Genomic DNA, 22,840 nt, shown 5'->3' with positions numbered 1-22,840 from the left:
GCATGACAATTATCTGAATGTTTTAAAGGGCTCACATTGCTGGTCAGACATACTAACCAATTAGAAAATAATCACATTGGGCATTTTTTGCTATATTCTAAAATTTTAGACAAAAAGATCAATTAATAGATTAAGAAAATATGATGAATATACTGCAGGCATAATTATAAAAAAAAAAAAAAAAAACTATACGTATATATAAAATATAAGTCTGCACTTGTCTGGGCAATTGGCAAATTAGGTTACAGAGAGTACACAGACTCAGTGTGTTGCACTGAGGTGGGCTTAAATTTCCACTGGGATCAGAACGACCCTTCTGTTCAGATAAACTGTGAATCATTCAGCAGATTTGCAGCACTTGAAGGAACAGCTCAAGGGCGAATGGCATCTTTGCAGCCGATGAATGACAGCAAAAGGAGTCGTGACCAAATTATGCAAAAAAAAACAAAAAAAAAAACAATCTTCAGCATTTTTACTGTTTCTGACACATTCAAAGCAAATGAATTTTATATAAACAGTGGAAGACGGATGGGTGCTTACACGTCTTCCGCACACTTCTGGCAGTATTTAGATTGCAGCTTTAAATCGAGATTCCTTAATTTCACCCAAAAGATCTCTTAAATTTAAGGTGATATAATTCCTATTAATTAAGAGGGAATACTGGCATGAATCTAAAAGCTGTTTTAGATTTCTACTTGTAAAGGTATTGAGGCTTTCAAAGGATGAGTGCTGCATTCACACCTCAGCTACAGTCTCTGTACTGGGTTGCATTAGAATGGCAGGTGTTCTTGTTATTCTGTCCACCCTACAAAGGATATCTTAAATGGCCCTTCTTTAATTGATAACCTAACATATAGCAGGTGTATTCAAAGTCATATGAAATGAACCATGATCAAAATGCTTTTGTGTGTAAAGAGGAGAAACGGAGTAGAAAAGAAACACATGGAATTTGCCTCAAACAACGTTAGACACCATTGCTGAAATACTTATCTAACTATATCTCTCTCAAATTTTATAATTCTGTATCTCTTCAACATACATTAGATTTTTAGATATTTTTTGTGTGTACACTTGGATCTCAGATCTAGAGCTTAAATACTCACCAGGATGTGTTTTCAGCCCACCCTGTCTACACTATGTTGAAGAGAAACCCTCAGTGAGCCTGTTCTGCTGCTGACCAGCATGTAAAACACTCCCATGAATGAGAACCGTGAGTCAAAAGAAAAAGAAGAAGAAAAAAACTGCAACAGAAAGCAGAAAACGTTTCAGATTTCAGAACATCTTTTGTTTCTTCCCTGATGCCTCATTAAACCTCAATAAATTCAGCCAGTCACTGCAGCTCATAGATAAACCATCTGAGAAGTAAAAACGTGGTACACAAATAAATTTTTTTTATCACACCTAAACATGTTTAATAAAGTCTCTAATGGGTAGGTTAGATTTGGTAAATTATAAGAAAGGCTTTATTCCGCTGTAAAACACGCCAGATCACATGAGTCATTCCACACTATTGTTTATTCTTGTGATAAAATAGATTTTTTTCTAACTGAACTTGTAAAATGTTCTGCAAACGCTGGCTCTTAAAGAAAACAAGCTCCAGTTTACAACATCACACACACACACAGCAGCCTGAAAGGACACTATACGCTTCCTCCATGACCGAAAGATTGTGCTTGTTTAGTTCAGGATTTGACTGTAATCCATTTACCAACTGAAGACATGTTGTCCAGGGCCGACGATGAATGTAGGCTGACGTGTTCATTTTTGGGGCATATTGTTCATCTTCTAATTGGCTTTCTCTCTTAGTACATTTCAGCATTAGCCAGGGGTTAAATAATGTGAATTAAAATTGGGATTAAATCATAAAACTGCATATTTCTATGGAAAGTTGCGCAGGCGGGACAATCAACACCATCCAGGGCAGCCTGGTGTGGTTCATATGAAAGCAGCAGAGGTCAAATGCACTTTGTACATCTCATTTTGTCTATTTATATATGGCTCATTAATCATATTTCTTTTATTCACGCTTGGACGTGGAACACATGGCTGTGCAGGACAATGACGAGCTGGAGAGGAAGCATGAATGGCTGCATTCACGTTTGTGACAAAATCCTCCAGCGAAGTGAACGGACTGGATCCAAACAAAGAGACGTGTACCTCTTGTGCCTTTTGCGAGTTTTATTTTGAAATATATTCTCCTACATAGCGGGCTCTGTATTTCTAAACAAGTTCCCTCTTATGTTTTCAGGCCTGAATCCATCCTGATTACGATGGATCAAGATTTTCAAACCTGTTGTACAACAGGTGAACTGCTGCAGCTCCTGCTGCCACTGCTTCACCGTCTCCCAGTGTAACATCCCAGTCTCCCCAGTACACCAGTGTCCCAGTGTCAGAGACGTGCTCTGCAACTCAAAGCTTTGGATCTTTTGTCCCTCAAAATCTGCCCATATTGTTGCAGCTCTGTGGGGGCCAAACAGCCTCCTTGTGCCAAACCAGACAGCCCCCCCTCCTCCCTTAAACACCACCACCACACCAACACCACACACACACACACACACACACCACTGTCTTTCTTAATAGTTCATTAAGCTGGGGGCAGTGGTAAATAAAAAAGCAAGGGTGAACAGAGACAACTGGAAATGATTAGAGTTTATGAAAAACATTGATTTTTTCTTTTGTTTGTGAAGATCTGTGTCATTTTCATTTAAACATTTTTATTTTTTTTTTGTTCTAACACATTACATCCTGCAGAGTATGGTCATGGTTAATATTTCTCTGAGGTCTGTTTGGTCTTAATTTCAAAACGGACGTTCAGACCTATTTTTCAGTCTTTAGTTCTGCCTGGTAAAGAAGCTCCTCACACTGTTCCTTCCCTCATGTGCTGCCATTTTACATCATTTCCATTTTGCCTGCACACATTGCATCAGAGGAGCTACAGGCTTTGACAGGCGTCTCTGAGTTGCAGCCTCGCATTACCACACTCACCTCGAAGTTAGACTCTCCTCCAGCATCCTGTGCATCTTTAAAAACAAACGCCCGAGCAGAAGGGCTTCACTGCGGCGCTGAGCAGGAAAATTACAAAAAACAAAACAACAGAGGCTTTTGTCGATGCTACAGATAAACGCGGCCTGTTTTTTTTTTTTCTCTAAAAAAAAATTCTCCCACTCCTTCTAAATGTGACATAAAGCTCCAGCAGGATTTCTGTCGGATGAGCGGCCGGAAATAAGAGAAAGGTCCGCTTTTGTTTTTTGGAAGTGAAGAGGGGGGGAAATGCATCCTGGAAAGCATGCAGTAACAAAAAACATGGCGGATTGAAAAATCTCCCACGCCAGAGTCATTACGCCTGCAATTAGAAAGTCATTTGCATAAATGCTAATGAGTCAGAAATTCATGTCGGCACTGGAAGGAAACAAGGGGATATTTTTCTCTCGTTTTTTTCCACTGCGTGTGGACTTTGAAGAGGAAGAAGGATTTTCACAGGAATGGCTGAGGCCTGAGGAGGCTTTTATTTTCCCAAATGTCTCCAGTGTTTAGGCTGACACTGCCCACAATCACAGATTAAAGCAGGATGCATGAATGTGTGATTTGCAGGCATTATTTTTGCTTTACATGCAACACACACTGGTCCTGTTCAGGGCCTCTGAAATGACAGAGCCAGTTATCAGTTTAACACCGTAAATTACAACCAGCTAATACTTTCTAACCTTTAATGCTATTTGCATGATTTTGGAAAGCTTTCTGCATTTTTCCAGACATACCTTTAAAACATGTAAACCTGCAGAATGTAATCCCTCCTCTCTACATCCATCATTAGAGGACTATGATTATGAATCTGTGTTCTAAGTCCAGTGTCCCTTATTTCACTGATGGAACTGATGCTTTATAAGCAGAAATAGACACATTTATAATGTACTGATTGGCACATATGAATTATTTTAATTAGTCTAAGGACAAACAACAGGACAAACAATGTGCTGCTGGGAAGACTTGTTCAAATTAAGAAAACATATATTTTAAAAAGTATGTTAATATGAATGTCCATTTCTTAGTCTCCACAGGTCCTAGTTGTTTTATTGGTTGTGGAGGAGCACTGAGGGAACTTGTTTAGTTTGTCTTTTGGTAGCACTTTCAGATAAGTCATCCTGTCCAAAAGGCTTCTAATCTGTGACTAGTGGCGTTATTAAAGGTTAATAAATCATTTACTAATGCATTATGAACCAGTTGCACATCAGTTGTTAGTCATTAATATGCTAACCCCTTCCTGAGTGGTGTTTTTTTTTTTTCCTCTCTATTTGGTAATAAATGTTGGAAATGAATGAAACAAGACTTGAGGGGTTACTTTTCCTAATAAGCCATTAGTCTGCAGTTATGTGAACTGATTAAATTCATTCTTATTCTTATTCTGTTATAAAATATAACTTCTTAGAAAAGTCTGTCTTCCATTGAAGGTGGTAATTTTCCACTTGGACTGAATCTTCCCAAATACGGACTTTGGACTGCATTCAAAGTAGATTATAAGGGACCAGGCAGTGTTATACTCCAGTTAAATGTCTTTACTGTGAACAAAATCTATTTCCTTAAAAGCAGAGGGCAGGGTGCAGTACATATTCTGTGCATTGAAACTCTCCCTGCTTGTTGATGATTCCTGTTTCTGCTTTAGATGTCACCTCACCTGCAGCATCATCATCATCATCAGCATCATCATCATCATCACTTCTGCAGTCAAGTTTTTCATGTTTGCGTGCAGCTTGCACCAGGTCACAGGTTCAGGTTTGACTTTCTGTGTTGTTGTTTTTTTCTATGTTTTTGTATGTTTCCAGAATTTCTGCCAGTGATGACGATGAGATGTTGCTTAATGCGAAGTTAATACGTTTGAGTGCGGACAGACATGCGCAGTGAATCCACATCTAGAGGAAGGCCCGGCATGAACAAGACCGAAGGTGAGTGTGTGTGTGTGAGGAGGAAGTGTGCATGAGACATCGACAGAGGTAAATTTAATAATAATAATAATAATAATAATAATAATAATAATAATAATAATAATAATAATAATTAGTTAAAATGTTAGTGACGAAACAATACATTAAATGTTTACGTTATTGGTTTGGATAGCCTACACCTATTGCTGTATGGGCTTCTATAGACATGAATGCATGCATATTGCACAAGATGACTTTCTTTCTTTCTTTTTCTTTCTTTCTTTCTTTCTTTCTTTCTTTCTTTCTTTCTACCATGATGCAAAATGACGGGCGAACTGAATTGAATGACTTTCTGAACGCGTCTCACGCTGCTGGTGGCTGCATGGTCTGTGATTTATCAGTTTATCACAACCATGGAGGTGGACAGAGAGGATGTTCTTGATCTATGATAAATGAACCAAAATGCTGCTCATAACGACAAACATACAGAGTATCAACAGGTACACTGAGTGAGTCTGCAGGCTGGGAGGAGGAGGAGGAGGAGGAGGAGGAGGAGGAGGAGAGCTGGAGTAGTTGAGGCATCCTCCCAGTCATTACTAATGATCTAAACGACTGTCTTATAAGAAATGTAAAAACAGAAATATTTTTACACCACACTGGAGCACTCAAGGAACTGTACCATTTCACACCCCTGAACATAAGCCCGTTCTATACCTTTTATTTGAAGATTAATGAAGAAGAAAGAGACACAAGTCACTGAGTAGTGCCTTAGCTTTGGTAGAGGAAAAATAAAACGTTTAAAAACTTAATTAACACGCTATATTAAGACTGTAAAAGCACGTCCTAATTACTCCCTTCAGTCTGCCCTCATATTATGTATTTGCTGCCTCTGTGTTTGCATTGTGTGAGGAGATTTAAGGATTTAAGGGCCTGTTAACTGGCCAGCTGTGAGCAATGATTAATCGATTATTTGATATATTATTTAAAACACATTTTTAGGTATATCCCATGTTTAGAAGACCGGTGAAATGTATTTCATTACAGCACGTTTCAGGTCAGGAGATGTCTTATAAACACTCTGTCAGAGCAGTTTTACATCCTCACTGAAGACTGAAGGTTGAGCTCAAAATACACGGAGCTGTGTGAGAAAATATGTCTGGATTAAAACTTTGGTCCGCAGCCTCTTTGCTGATTATTGGTAAACGGAATAAAGTAATAATCCAATCACTGATGATGTGATCTGAATAGAACAGATCAAGTCGACCTGTCGAAGGAAATAATCGACGGTAGTTCTATACATGCAACACACTGGGGACACCTTTCATTCTGCAATCATGCACATATTTGTCCGCTTTAATTTTCATACATGGTTTTTGGTCTAACACTTAAAACAAACAAACAAACAAAAATAATAAAAAGAAATCTGTATTCACATTATTAAGCCCACAAAGACGTGAACGTAAAATAAATTATTTGATTAGTACATATTATATCGTTATTATTATTATTATTATTATTATTATTATTATTATTATTATTATTATTATTATTATTCCATGGTAAGGCATGAAATTAAAATAGTCCAACCAACTGACTTCATCTCACACATAAAAGGAATTAAATAGTGCAGCTCTACAGGGCAACAGGAAACGAACTAAGTTTGCAAATCTGTAAAACAAATAAATAATTAATACATAAATCCATCTTGGTTTCACTGAATAGTTGTATCTTTTTCTTTTTGCATTTTTAATCAATCTTTTTCCATTTAAGGTGCAGTTGCACCCATTTCATAGCCTTAAATAAGACTGGAGCTTTAAAAAGAAAAACAAACAAACAATCGTGGTAACGAATTGTTATTTTATATATTTATTTATTTATTATTTTAACATACAAGTAAAATAAAATAATCAATTTACTTAATAAAGATCGAAAAGTCTTTGTTGAAAAGACAAGAATGAAAACGATTTTTTTTTTTAAATTGAATCTTTCGTGCTGTAAAAATATTTTAAACCCACATTTTGTTTTACCGTGTTCATTTAATATTTCATTAAAAATTCACTTGTTTTCGTTTTGAATTAAACATAAAATTAAACGTATTTTTTTGAACGTTTTCAATTCCAAAATACCTTGCTTTCAGGTAAATCTGATGCCATTTCAATGAACCGTTAAAAGTATATCATCGTTAACAACCGGAGGAAAGAAATGTCTGTGGCGGATTATGCTGACCGAGGAAGGGGGGGAAATGACACACACATATACACTCACACGCAATTAGACACAGACACACACACAGGCACAAATGCATGGCGCATTTGCATGTTGTATCCCACGGTGGAAATTACAATGGAGAGCAATTAATATGCACATAAATTAAAAGTGAGAGGGGTTTCTGAATTCCAGGAACAGGCGGTCATCCAAAGAGGAGGAGAGAGGAGAGAAAAGAGGCTCTGTTCACACGGGACAGCAGGAGGAGGAGGAGGAGGAGGAGGAAGAGGAGAAGAGAGAGGATGGAGGGATGAGAGGGAAGGGAGGAAAAAAGAACAGAGGGAGGATGGAGAAAGAGGAGGAGAGGGAATAAGATGAGGGAAGGGAGAAAGACTTGAAGAAGGAAAGAAGAAGGGGTGAAAGAAGACAGGCGAGAGAAGGAGAAAGACAAAGTGGGTTGAGAACAAGATCAGAAATGGTGGTATTAAGAGGAGGGAAAGGTGGAGAGGGAAGATGGAGATGGAAAAGAGGGAATAAGATGGGAAAGACCACAAGAATGAAAGGCAAAGCGAAGGAAATAAGGAGGATATGTTGGAGGGAAAGAGGGAAATGGAGAAAGGGGGGAGGAGAAAGGATAGGATGAAGAAAAGGAGAGAAAGACCAAGAGAAGGAGAGGAGAGGAAGAAGTAGTGATGGGAAAAAGAAGAGAGATGGAGGAGGACAAGACAGAGGAGACAAATGAATGGAAGGGCGGAAGAGATGGAAGGAGATGGAGACAAGGGATATAATAAGGAAGAAGGGAAGAGAAGAAACTAAGGGAGGAGAAAGAGAAAATGATTTAGTATGAAGTGATGATATTTAGTGTTGATATGCTCGTGTATTTTGTTACCAATGCTCTTCAATAGTGAAATAATCCTCACTGAAGGACTTATGGTGTGTCTGGGTTATAAAATGGGAGGAGTGTTGGAGGAAGGATTCATTTAAAGGATGCAGAGTGATTTTATTTTTGGAATAATCTCATATTCAGTTCTATTGAGCATGGTACGTTAAATCACCGCTCTCATCTCCTGCACAAACCTGTCATCGCGTTTTCACATCACTAACTTTGAATGGGAGGACCAGCAATCACGCACATGCACATGCACATGCACAACAGATCACTGGTCATGCTCCAAACCAGCAGAGACAGAGTGAACACTGTGACCACGCAGAGGAGGCCACATTTATGGAAGGGGTCATTTTACTTTTCCTCTGTTTTATGTTCCCCTGTCTTATGTATGTAACAACAAGCATGGTGGACTTGCAAGGAGATATTGTGGTGTCGTTTTGAGTAATTAGTTGTGCGTTTTCCTAATTCTGTGTCTCTTACCAGCTCACACTTCTGCTGTGTTCGTACATGGGTGGTTATTAAAAAGTATGCTTGTGAAAAATAGTTTTTTTTGGAAGGAAACAATGTTTGGAGTAGACTGTATCTGCAATTCATGGCACAGAAGACAAGACAAGCCACTGCAGGTTGGGCATGAAAGAATTAAAGAGACTCTGACCCATTGGAGATCCACGGCAGGAAAACATGTATAACTAATCACTATTAACAAATCAAATATGTTTCCCTTGCACGTCTCATGCCAGGACAAGTCAGAATGTCTGCTGTGGAGAAAAGGTCTACAGGCACATGAACAATGTCACTGTTGTCACATCCAGTCATTTATTAGAAACTCAATCTAACATATTATCTTTAAAAATGCTTAAATGCTTTTTTTTTAATTATTATTATCAAACTCACATTCATTTCATACAGAACAGATATAACATCTGAGATACCCACTGAAGGATCTCATTTACTGTTTGGTGTCTTGATGAACTACTTCTTCATTTACTGTTTGTTAAGAACCCCCTGATAAAACGTTCAGGACCTCCTTGTGAACAAACACATCTCTAATAAACCCTTAAAGATACTCATAAGTCACCTGAGGAACACGCTACAATAAAAAGAGTTCAGCAAGGAGCAATGCAGCTGGAAGAGCCCAGACTCACAGTCCCAGGGGAAATCTGTTGATTTACCCTAAACAAACAAAAAAACAATACAGCCTACTCTCAATAATCTTACAGTGACACAAGCAAGCAGGAGATAAGCAGTCAGAGGATAGAGGCGCCATTAAGAGCCATCAAGAGACGTATATGTCAGATCAATATTTAATATGAATAGTTAGTATTTATCTGAAGCTGGTGCTGAAATGCAAAAATAAATAAATAAATAAATTTTAAAAAAAAATGCACACATCATGTTCTAGTATGTGGAAGACAAGTGTTTCTCCCGTGAGATGGGCCTTCAGTGAGCGTTAACAGTAGGTGTACACTGCCCCCTGCAGGACAAACGGTGCCTTTGCTAAGTCAGACCGTTTTTAGATTTATGCCTCCCTCTAGTGGCGGGTTATTTTTACTACATTATTACAGGAGGAATTATAGAGCAGCAGCAACTGAATGGTAATACTACCAACACTGCTAAAAGTACTACAAAGATGATTATTAAAATAAAAATGAGAATCATAACTACTGAAACTTCACATTCAAATAAGTCATCTAATTTCTGCTAGCAGTCCTCCTACTGCTGTGTTCTGGGGCGCCGAAAAGGGGGGGTAAAGGAGACGGATTCTAGGGGCCCATGGTTGAGGGGGGCCCAGAGAGGCCCCTAATGATGATGAAATTATAATACAGAAAAAATAATGACACTAAGTTATTAACTAACATATAATCACAAATGTTTTATTTTCAATGTCCTGGTAATAATAACTTTATTTGTTTTGGAAACATTAACGCCTGCAGGCCCGCATGGTTGAGCATGGTTCAGTCCGACTGGATCAGCTGCAGGTAGCGCACTGGCGGTTTGTCACACGGCGCCACAGGTTGCTGGTGGTGAGAGAGCGTTCAGTAAACTAAAAATGATAAAAAACTATTTGAGGTCCACAATGTCTCAGGAAAGACTTTGCAGTCTTGCCATGCTGCCAATTGAGAGTCAGTTGGCTAGAAAGCTGGACTTCAAAGACCTGATAAGTGATTTTGCACGTGAGAAGGCTCAGCATTGGGCTTTTGGTGAGAAAAGTTGAGAAAGGACCAGTGATTGAAAGGTTGCAAAAGGAAGCTTGACTCAGTCGGCAACGTTATATATTTGCCATTCTTTCATATACTAAGTTCTACTTAAATGATGAGAAATCATATATGGCCATTTTGTATTTTGATGGTGTTTTTGTTTTTGCTGAGATTTTTTTCGCTCCACTGATTATAATTGCTATTTTTTCATGGAAGAGTTTATTTCCAATTTAAGAATCAGTGTTGCAGCAAATAAATGAATCAAAATGAATTCCATTGTATTCAGAGTGCTCAGTTCTTCCCCTACTGTACATGTCAACTGTCATGTTGTTCTTCTTTCACAAATATGGTAATGATAGTCAAAAATACCATTAAAATGCATAATTGTATGTAAAATAGCATCAAAAAATTTCGCCGTTGTGTTGGGGGTCCCTGTAAAGATTCTTTTCATGGGGCCCAAAATCCCTAGCGGCGCCCCTGGCTGTGTTTCTATTATGTGTAGCGCACAGTAACAGTTCTAATGTCACTGATATTACAATAATACTATTAATTGTGTCACTGCTACCATTATGCCAGTGTGAGCATAATTATAAGTAAGTAATATTACAAGTACTACTGCTACTAAAACACTTTAGTATGATTTCTTTCCTTTTAGCACAGTAGCAGTACTTCTGTGGGGAAAAGGCCATGTGGTCACCGACTGGTTTAATTGGTTTGCACTATTCACATACATGAACAAATGCTCTGACATAATTTGGGTATTGTATACATAATACATAAAATAGTTCTGTACTAAGATGCAAAAAAGATGGAGATTGATCAACTTCCATGTATTTTAATGCAGAAAAAAAAAATGTTTTAACACATAGATCAGGATTCAATTTACACCCGCTCTGTGGCTAAACCTACTTCTTCTTATATTCTTGATTACAGAGTCTAGAAGGTGAATTTTCCATAGATTCCTCCTTCGCTCTGATCTTCTCCCTCTTTGATTGTGTCTTCAGTATCGCCTGAAGGTGTTCTCACGCAGCTGAAGAACGACAAGCGTGAACATTAACACCTGAGGGCACTCACAAGATGAACGTGTTCACACAGAGATAAAAGAAACCACAGTGTTGTTGAAAGTTGTTCTGCTTAAAGCAGTTCCTGGTCAAAAATCCTCAGACAATTTAAGTCGCGGCTTGGTATCACTAAGAACAAATTTGCCTCAAGGGGTTTTACAATATGCACAGTGAACAACAATCTCGACCTCACAACAGAAGAGGACACACAATGGATGTCTTGTGTACAGAATAGACCAAGGCAGTAAAATTATGGTATGGATAATCCAGATGACAAGATTATAGATAGACCATCAACATGACTCTGTCACCACCATGAAGAACTGGAAAAAGGACACAAAGACAGAAAAGAGGCCAAACTAAAGACCACCATTCACACATAACGGAGTAAAGAACAGAGAGAAGGACTGAGAGACAAGGGCAAAATAAACATGAAAGAAAGAGAAACGAGAGGAGAGGACCAAGATCCAGATCAAAATCATCTACAATGAGGCACCAGCAGTCAGAGCAGAGAATTCAATGCTCCCGAACAAAGAGAACATCGACAGTCACGGTTCATCCACAGCAGATTGCATTATGCTAATTCTTTTAGTATGTTCATCAGTTTTAATCTAGCCACAGGTTTTGTGGTAGAGAGGAGGTCAGGCCCTTCCTGGTTTGGCTTCTCTTGGAAGTTTCTTGATGCCCCGAGGGACCTATAGCATGTTCTTCATATATTCAGGTGCAGCTTATCATGCATGCAAGTTTTATTGTTACTTCTGTGTATCAACTGTGTGGACCTACAGTTGTCAGAAACCATGACTTATTTTGATTCTGTAAATCAGACATGATGACGTTGTCTTGTATTAATAATATACCTTCCCACCTCTGGACAGAAATAATGTTCTCAAGACCTCATACTAAACCCTTACACATCCATGATTTCAAAGCAAAAGGTGGAAGACAGAAATATGTTGATAACAACTAAAGATGCAGGCTGTTCTTACTGATTTGTATATTTGTAGAGGTGTGACTATATGAGATGTGATGTTGAATAAGTACAGAGCTCAGGCTTTTGTGCTACATGGCTGCGTACAACAGCTGTTCCATCTGTTTGTCAGTGGAAGATGCCACCTACTCTAATGCACAAACAACAGATAATGATCCCATGCTTATTAGTTGTGAAATATTCCTGAACCACAGTTCACCTCACACACCTCACTTTGAAACTGACAAACGTATTAGAACGTATTCTCACACTATCTGCAGGTGTAAACATTATATCATCACATCACTCAGTCACCTTTTTCTTTAGCCCTGCCTTTGAGAATAATGGCAATTTGGAACTGTTTCACGACTGTGACTGTCCATCCACGAGTGAATTTGGGTTTGACCCCTCTTCATTGCTCAGCGGTCTCAGATCTAAATTAGCAGTCCCTCACCAAGAAACATTAGCAGAGGCTGATGTGCAGTAAACCTGAGCGCTCGGCTCCAACCCGCACACCCAGGTTCCTCCAGGCCCTCCCTGGTAATCTGCCGTGTGACTCTTCTCTCCTGATTTCCACACTTCAGCCCTAATTGAGGGGTGCAGGCTGAAGAGGTGCGGGGGCGTTTGTTGGCTCCGTCGCCATGGACACTGAGCGTCGCTAGGCAACCGGTGGGATGCTGCGGAAGCGGAGTGCAGCAGAGCAACGGGTCACTGTGGAGAGAGGGATATGCACCCACACACCCCTCACACACAGACGGACATACAGCAGAAGGGGAGAGAGCGGCAAAATAAGAAGTGATGAGGCAGACTGAATTAAAGCTACCTTTGCCTTGAGTAACAACAACTATACTGAAATTTAAAGCTGCACCATATGAAAAAAATCAGGTCAAAACAAACTTGACCTAGACTCAGAAAATGGGACTTCACAGAGGAAGCTCTCTCCTCCTAACAGGCTGAGATGCTGAGGATGTACATAGTAAGGGAACCTGACATCTCACCCTACATACTCGGGCGGCTGTGGCTCAGTTTGGGTGGCTGTGGTTCAGTAGGTAGAGTGGGTTATCCACGAACCAGAGGGTTAGTGGTGTGTGTGTGTGCTAGTGTGAGCGAATGGATATATGTGTCAATGTCACTGTGACTGTAAAGTGCTTTGAGTACCAATAGGTAGAAAGGCACTATATAAAAACAAGACCATTTACCATACTCTACAAGTCACTGGTGGGACGTCCTCCCCCCATGCAAGTCTAGAGAAATTGTTAAAGAGAATGCATTTTGTTTTTTTATTTTCTTTGTAACACCTGAAATGAAGCAAGGTCTACAGAGGTTGATAAGAATTAGTACGCTGTGTGCATCCTCTTACTTTTAAATGGAAAAATCATTCCAAAGTTGCCGTTTTTCATTATAGTCCTGTCGGATCTTTAGCGGTTATTTAATGGTTTAGCTTACACCAACCTCCTCAGAAAAAGAATTAATTCACTTTTACTTTGTTGCTGCTACACATTTTACTGTCTTTACTAGCGACAAGACACCAAAATCATCATCTGGCAAGATAAGAGGCACAAAGTAAAGAGGGTAGGGGACTGGGCCACACAGATAAGAACGGGATCAGGAGAGGAAAAGAAAAACGTGAGAAGTGAAGCTGGCAAAAGATGAAGAAAGATACAGACTGACAGAGAGAGAGGAAAGACGGCAAGAGAAAGAAGGGGTGTGATGGTGTGGTGTCAGACTTGAGAGCAAGATACAGGAATAAAACAAGTCTAATGTTTTGTTATTTTTAATCTCAGTTGAGTTTGCACTTTTGATTTAGGAGAATCTTTAAAAGTGCACATGCTTTGGTTTGCAGTGAATAAACAGCCACGCCAACAAAGGAGTGGATGAAAATATGTAGAAACTTTTGGAGCTGACAAAACTCTTGATAAATCTTTTAAGTCACCCTCAGATCCCTGTAAAAAAATAAAGGAATCATTATCCTCTGTAACTCTGCCTCCTTAGCTGACATTTGTCTGATTCCCCTTTTTAGTTTTACTTTCTAACATGTCCATGACAACACTGCCAATGTGTAATGATCAAGGAAGAGGAAAGGTTTTCCATTTTTTCGTTTTGTTTTCAGGTGTGAATCAGCCAAATGGCCTCACAAAGTCTTCTTTAATGAACGTAAACTCAGTCTGCTGTTCTTCTCAGATATTTCATAAGAAATAGAGCCTTGATGTAATAGACTCTCTGTCTGAAAAAAGTGAGGCAAACATAAGACATATGCACAGATAAACCATAATGTAAAAAAACAACAGCAACAACAACAAAAACGACTATAATGAATCCGTTGCAGGATAAGTTCATGTCGTCTTGGCAAAGACTCTTTGCCACTTTGGTCACAACGTAGAAGCACAACGGATAACATGTCTTTACAATGCCTGGATTCAAACATTAATCTGGCAGCTGGTACGCTCACAGAATGAGTCCCGATGGTGAGGTCACAACCCTTGAGTGAACCGCCAACACAGAATCTTAGCTCACAGCTTAAATCTCTTGTTTGGGTAAATAGATGTACTTAAAAGTCTGCGATTCTGCTTTAGCACATAGCACATGTGTCATTGTGCTGATTAAGACCACTTGGAATGAGACACTGAAAAACTTTTAAAGAACACAAGAACCACATTGTTGCACTAGGGGACATTGTTCAGTGTGTGTGTGTTCAACACAGTTAACACAATGTAATGAAGTTATTTTCACAATTTTCGCAGAGCACCAAATGTGGATTATCCACCACTGAATAAAGTCACGAGTTCCTAATACTGGTCTTTTGTAGTCTAATGTAAAAATACTGAAAACTGTTTATACTGTACCTATATAAAAGAGACATTTCGAAACATTTACCTTCTTTGCCGAAGCTGTTCCTTTGACTTTTGCTGAAAAGGTGAAAGTTCTCTTCTTTTTCAGCTTTCTAGCAGACACAAGAAGAAAAGTGACTCGTACCTGGATCGATTTAATATTTTACTACCTCCCTCCTTTGCTAAAGGTACCAAATGAAGACAAGCAGCCCCAAGACATGATGCTGTGACCACCATGCTTCACCATGGGTAAGCTGGTACTCCTTTAATACTGATGCCGCCTCTTTACAGCTTTCCTGATCACCTTTTCTTTGTTTTGTATTATTCTCCGATTATTCTCCGATTCCTTACAATATAATCTCATTAATGCTTTGTGAACTTGGGTCCATGGCTGTAGAGTTTTATCTGGAGTTCATTAGAGTCCTTTTTGGTTGAGTACTATTGCACATGATCTTGTTTCAAATTAGATGACAGGTGTATTTGTTCCATTAATCATTAATGATCTTTGCTGAAGTTGTTTGCATCACTAACAGGGTTTGTTAGGGAAATTATTTTATCAGGAATGACAGAATCACTGGAGTCTCGTTTTAAAGTTTTACTTGCAGCAAGGAGTCGACACATGCACTATAGCAAGTACAGAATCAACTGCCAATAGTAAGCATAGATTTTTTTTAAATCCACCACATGTATAAAGGATATAAAGAACTGAAGAAACTAATCACCTCATTTTATGAGGTTATTCATTTTATTATAGGTGGAGCATTATAACTGTTGTTGTTGTTGTTGTTACTATTGCTGCCTGGAAACAGCTATAATTATTATTTTTCTAAACTCATTCATTCAGCATATTCCTTCAGTTTACTCACACATACATTGCAGCATGTTAATAAATGATACCGGTGAACGGGAGAAGCGGCAGGTCAGCAGGGGCTGCTCAGACAGACGCAAACAAGTCCTCCATCTGTGCAGTGATGTTTCACATTAAGAGGAGATGACTGTTGTGAAAGGGAACGTGTGAAAACTCATGGCAACAGTGTGAAGATCCATACATAAAGTTCAATCTGTACCATGTCATGCATGTTGATGTATTCACAGAGCATCTGATCTGATATTACGAAGAGCATTAAAATGTGAATAGTATATTATATTATTATACCGTTTATGAAATAGAGAAATATACCACTCCTAATCAGCACCTTCATAATTATATACTGTATGTTTATACTGATTTTATCCGTACGTCATATTTGTTTATTTTGATTATGGTGATAGCTAGATGATTAGCTCTTGACAGCTCTTGACATCTTTATTCTCACAGACTTCAGGCTGGCAAAGATGTGCGAGTGCTGTCCCCCTAGTCCAAAACTGTGCCATAGGTTGGAGAGAAGAGGGCACCCAGGGGGGTTTGTGGAGCAGTGTCGATACACTGTAGGAGCTTCATACGTGTAAGGGATTTTATGGCTGTTATTGCAAAATATGCCAAAAAGATATGTAATATGCCAAATCTAAGACATTCTCACTAGACTCAGCTGACTGCTGACTGTGACGATGAACAAATGCCATTTTAGATTTTTGTTTTCAGGTGTGAATCAAAAAAATGGTTTTAAAAAGTCTTCTTTAATTAATGTAAATGTAGTCTGCTGTTCTATTCACTGTGAGCATTAGTAAAATAGCTGAAATTAAAACCTAAAAAAGAAAAATAAGAAACCCAAGAACAGCACTGACCTAATATAGTCTCTGTGTTTTTTTCACAGTGGCCAAAACAATTGTTTGGTTTGTCTGTCCTGACTGTACGCCCCTGTTCACACTGGCCAAGTAGCTCTGCAAACAAGAACACAAGAAGAGATATGGAAAGTAAACAAACTGACAGAGTTCAAAGGGCACACAGAGGGCTGTTTTAATTTTTCATCTTCATCTAATCTGAACATTTACATATGTCAGTGTCTTCACACCGCCAAGGTATGTGCGACAGTTTGTAGTTCTTCCTAGATCCCTGGCTTCCAAGCTAACAGTAGCTCTTCCTGTATCAGGCATTTCCTTTCACGCAGGCACAGAATAATTCACCGGTGACGTCTTTGTGGTGTGTTCAAGCACAATTTTTTGTCCCAGACAAAGGCAACATGAGGTCTCATCACACGAGTTAACCTTCATTGCTCATGGTACATGGTTTGGTGTCATTTTGATGTGTCCGTACCTAAAAACATCAGGTGAAGTTTCCAGGAGGAACATAAAGATGGAGTTAGCGTAACAACAAGTTGTTTGAAATCATGAACAAAGCTAAAATCGATGGGTGGAGATGACAATGTGTGTCTGTCTTCTTCTACTGCATGGATTCTCTGTTGTCAATAAAGCTGGGAAACAACTTCTTCTTCTGTTGTATTTCTGGCAGATTCAATACTCCATAGTGAGCAGAGCCACTGTCTTCAGGTCAACTACGTTCCCACTCACATAAACGTATGTCCATGTCCATGTCCATGTCCATTTAAAAGTTACATTTGAATCTCTTATCCATATAATTTTTGTTGGGTTGAAAAAAAAAATGCCAACGTAAATGTGTCCACTCATGTTGAAATATTACACTACCAATGCTCTCAAGGCAGTAAATTTCATTCCATTCACTTTCACTGTACATGCGGTGGTGGCAAAAAGCTATGGATATCTCAAGATATCCATAGCTTTACTACTATTTTTACTAGAGTAAAAAATCAAATCTCAATGCATGTTTTTTTGTAATCTGAGTCAAGTGATCATATAAATGTCTAGCAGGTGGAATGTTTACTATCATTGTTGGTGAATGGCACTAAACACAAAGTATAGCTTAGGCAAATAGAGTCAAATATCTGGACCATGTCTTATGGCAACCCATACAATACTTGCTTTAAAATTTCAATTGCAGCCTCAGATGACATCTAAATGTAGTGCTGGAGGACACTGCAAGAAATCAACTGAGTCTGAGGTGAGGTATCTTCTTGATGTCACATATTTCAAAGAAACTTATGTGATATGTCAGTGGTTCAAATTGGTGGAATGACCTGTCCCTCCCACAAATATAAAGCCACAGCGCTAGCATGACTTACATCCTGTTTATTTGCTAACTTTTTGAACAGCATGTCATATACAGTATTATGTATATGAATGCAGCACTGTAAGAAGATGTAGAAGAACACATAGCCCTGCAAACTCTGAGGTTAACCATTTGGAGCCATTACACAAACATAGAGCAGCTCTCAGTATTCTTCACTTGAGCAATTTATTCAAACTGCATCTCCCCTTGATTGCATAACAAGGGGTAATTTTTGCAGCATTCTCCCACTACGGTGACCTCAAGCCCTCCCATGCGCATTAGCAATCTTCCAGAGCGTTGTGAGTTGAACATTCAGGCTGACGGACAATAGCGAGGTTATTGAGTTCCTGTTTATATCTGCGAACTCTCTGTTAAATATGACCAGCTGAGCCTGTTGTTTTTCCCGGAGCTGTGGTATGCACAGACATGAGCTCAAGCAATAAAAATGCTATGGATGGAGACATAATAGGCAATAAAAGGATTGTCATAACTTCAAGAGGCTTCAGATTTGCCATTATAATAGTCAATTACCCATGTGATTTTGATGGAAACATTCTGCAGATTTCTTTTTTCCCAAATTCAGTGTGCAACTTGTATTTACACCACATATGCCACATATGCCACATCCATATATATATATAAAAGGTATAAAAAGGTAAATAATTAATGGCCTGTAACTTTATTTAGGTCTCATTTGCTATTGATTTGTCACTATAACGTCACTATATTCTAGCACATTTTTATTTATCCTTGTTATGCAGGATTGTTTGCAAAAGAAAGATTTATATATATATATATATATATATATATATATATATATATATATATATATATATATATATATATATATATTACCACTTTTACATGAGGGTCACATGACAGTAACCATTTTCAAACCTCACCTGAGATTCTGTAGCTGTCTGTTGTTTGTGGTCAAAACAATAACCCATTTATACACCATGCTGAAAACGTGTTCTTGCATTAAGGGTAGATATACAATAGTTCATAGTTCACCGGAGAGCCTGACTGTGTGTCTCATATCATATATCATATCATCATCAAAAGTATGTGGACACCCCCATGTGTGATAGCTGGACGTGTAATTCCAAAGCTGTGGGCATTAATCTGCAGCTGTAACAGCCTCCACTCTTCTGGTTTCAGTCTTTCCACCAGATGTCGAACCTACCGCGGGGATTTGCTCCCATTCGCACGGCACAGCATCACTGAAACCCAGCACAGATTTCGGGTGATTTCCCTTTCTCGGAAATTAATAAAAACACTCCCAGGTCGAAAGGAGGCAAAAGTATGTGGACTGGTATCACATAACATAATGTAGCAGGTTACACTGAGCTAGCACTATGAAAAACAAAAGCTTATATTTGGTAACTTAGTCAGATCTCTGAGTATTTGTTTGACCTTATATATTTAAATATATAACATAAGAAAGAGCACATAATCAGAACATGTTGTCAGTGGGACAGTTTGTCCTCTGCTTGGAAATTTAGTTAAGAACTACTGTTAACCAAGTCGCATGAGGCGCTTTGTTTCAACAGGGGGCGCCAAACTGTAGTTGTTGATTGGGATGAAGGAGATATCTCAGTGGCTGACATTATGTTGAGCAATAAAAAATCCTGCTTGTGTCACTGCATAGGGTCTGTGCCCTACCATAATGGCTATGCTATACTTTTCAATCAATCGCTTAAATGTCAACAATACCATTAGCTTTGGTTATGGCACAATAGCGCTGCCACTGACAAGAGCCATGTTTCCTGTTTTTTTTTGTTTGTCTTATTTTTTTTAACTCCAGTCTCAAGCTGGACTGTGATTGTTTGTTGTCATTTTTCCCGTGGCATTTCCCTGACCCCAGGGCCCAGCAGCTGACCGCCGGACTACCCAGCTGTATGAGATGAGGACAGTGGGACGTCCATCTGACTGCTGCAATTCCCCTCCGAAAAACCCCTTCGTATAAGCTTCTTATGCAAAGCAGAAAACACTGTGTAATCTCTCTCTGTCACTCCCTCTCTCCGTCTCTGTGTCTGAGCTGTTGTCACTGTTACGACCGCTTCTGGTTAATTCATTACTTTGGTTCGGCCTTATTCTTCTGCTTCATTAACAAATCTCTTAAGACTTCCAATGTCATGTTTAGATACACAATAACAAGCTTTACCAAATTAAAGCAGTAAATGTAATGTTTGCCCCTCTTAATATGTCAAGTTCCTACACCAAATGGTGTGTGTAACCTCATTAATGGTCATCTGTATCTTAAAACTTGCAGCTGTGTCAGAGGAGTCAGCTGTCCACCCCCTGCTGTTTTCATGTGTTACATTACTTTGAATGCGACAGTGCAGTCCAGACTGCGTGGCACATTCCCTCCGAGTTACACATCAAATTCAGACACATACTCACACACATTTGACGTACTCAGGCTGTGTATAAACCATTGGTATAAATATGAGTATGCAGACTTTTTGCAATATGGTTTATGCTTTGTCCATTTTCCATACGTGTTTTTTTTTTTTTTTTAATTGTCTCTGTGTGTTTGTACGTATTTAATTAATGATTCATATACTGACTTTGCTTGGAAGTTTGCTTCTGAAGTTTGTATATCAATACGCCCCATAGTGTTGCCGTTCAGTTCCCTTTTAGGTTTGACCTCAAGTCATATTCTGCACAGACTTCCAAAACTGCTGAGGCTGACACTGCACATATTATCACAGAACCTGTATTTCAAACGTGTGTGGAAGTGGAGGTTTCACAGTTGGCAGTGGTGGAACGTAACTAAGTAACTTTATCCCAATGCATTTAATAAGAATAGTCGCGGGGGCGATAAAGGGTCGCGGGGGGGCTGGAGCCTATCCCAGCTGTCATCGGGTGAGAGGCGGGGTACACCCTGGACAGGTCTCCAGTCTATCACAGGGCTAACACAGAGAGACAGACAACCATTCACACTCACATGCACACCTACGGCCAATTGAGAATCACCAGTGAACTTAACTAGCATGTCTTTGGATGGTGGGAGGAAGCTGGAGTACCTGGAGAGAACTCACGCAGACACAGGGAGAACATGCAAACTCCACACAGAAAGGCCCAGTCAGCCCATGAATTCGAACCCAGGACCTTCTCGCTGTGAGGCATCAGTGCTAACCACCTTGCCGCTGTGCCGGCCTTAATAAGAATATAAGAATAAGAAAACCTTTATTTGTCCCACAATAGGGAAATTCTGCATTTTACTGGAGAGCAGGAGTTACTAGTTTGCAGATGTATGTCATTAAAATATATGATACATCTAAAGAGAAGTATCTGAGAAAAAGGGTACATGTTTTTTGTGTTAGATGTGAGTAAAGTATCAGAACTGTTCTTCTTTTTTCTGTCCTTATTAATCACCTGATATTTATATTTTGACCAAGTTGAACCTCTACAACAGTGAATGCTGTTCACACATTATTGCATCAGTAGAAACTATTTAAGGATGCCAGACTGAACCCGATATCAGTCACTTGGGGGATTTTTCTGCATAATGTGTTATGTACCTTTTGCCACCCCTTAAAACCCATGAAGGCCCTACAGTGCATCGATAAATATAATAGGAGTTGCATTCAATCTACTCTAGGACATACTTGTTAGTTTGGACTGGGAGGACAGCATATCTACATCTCTGGGGCCTCCTAGAACCTTGGATCACCTTTGCTTACACGTTAAAATACACTCACATAGTCGTATAGTCTATTAGCTAAACTACGCAAGACAAAAGGAACGCAGTCTAACACAACAGACCTGCATTTTTATTTTCCATATTTTCATTAAGGTTATAGTGTCACCATTATTATAATTTTGGAAGCTGCAGTTTGTGGCGCTGCTGACCTCTATTGCATTTTACAGGGAGATGTTTTCTGCTCCTTTCACTGATATAATTGGGATGGACAGTAACAAAAACACCTGTCATTACATAATATAATATAATCAGATAAAACTTCCAAACTGACCATGAGGCCCTATTAACGCTTCTCTCAAACTAGAAAACCCAAACATTACAACTTCTATTGCAGTTTTTTTTTCTATTAGAGAGTTGTAATAAATATATTATATCCATATATTTATATACACCAGTCAAGGATTGTCACATTAAATTAAATCACATTAAATGGAATTTTTGTCAACATTGTGGATTCATTCTGAAGGCATCAAAACTATACAAGAACATATGGAATAGTGAACAAAAAAATGTAATACAAACCAGAATATGTTTTATTTTGTAGCCACCTTTTCCTTTGATGGCAGCTTTGCACGCTCTCAGTCAGCTTCATGAGGTAGTTACCTGGAATAGTTTTCGAACAGTCTTGAAGAAGGTCCCAGAAAGTGTTGAGCACTTGTTGGCTGCTTTGCCTTCACTCTGCATGTAGAAAACATTCGATGACCTTTTCTGCCTCCCACAAAGACACAATAAAGTAGACATTTACATTATGTACTGTATGTCTTGTTCTCTTATAAATATATGATTTTAGCCATTTTGTATTTACATGTAATTGTTTTAATTCCATGAGACGTGTTCAGATAATGTAGGCATATATATATATAGTTATGTATTTCCAAATAAAAGAGAGGGTTTAAAAATAAAATTTTACTGAAGCTCTCGTTAAATCAAGTCAACTTCGAACTCTCCTGACTTCTCCATCTATTTGAGTTATGAAGTGATTTAGCGCACGAGCCTT

The sequence above is a fragment of the Chelon labrosus genome (assembly GCF_963514085.1).
Source record: "Chelon labrosus genome assembly, chromosome: 12".
Lineage (NCBI taxonomy): Eukaryota > Metazoa > Chordata > Actinopteri > Mugiliformes > Mugilidae > Chelon > Chelon labrosus.
This window is presented reverse-complemented; position numbering follows the sequence as displayed.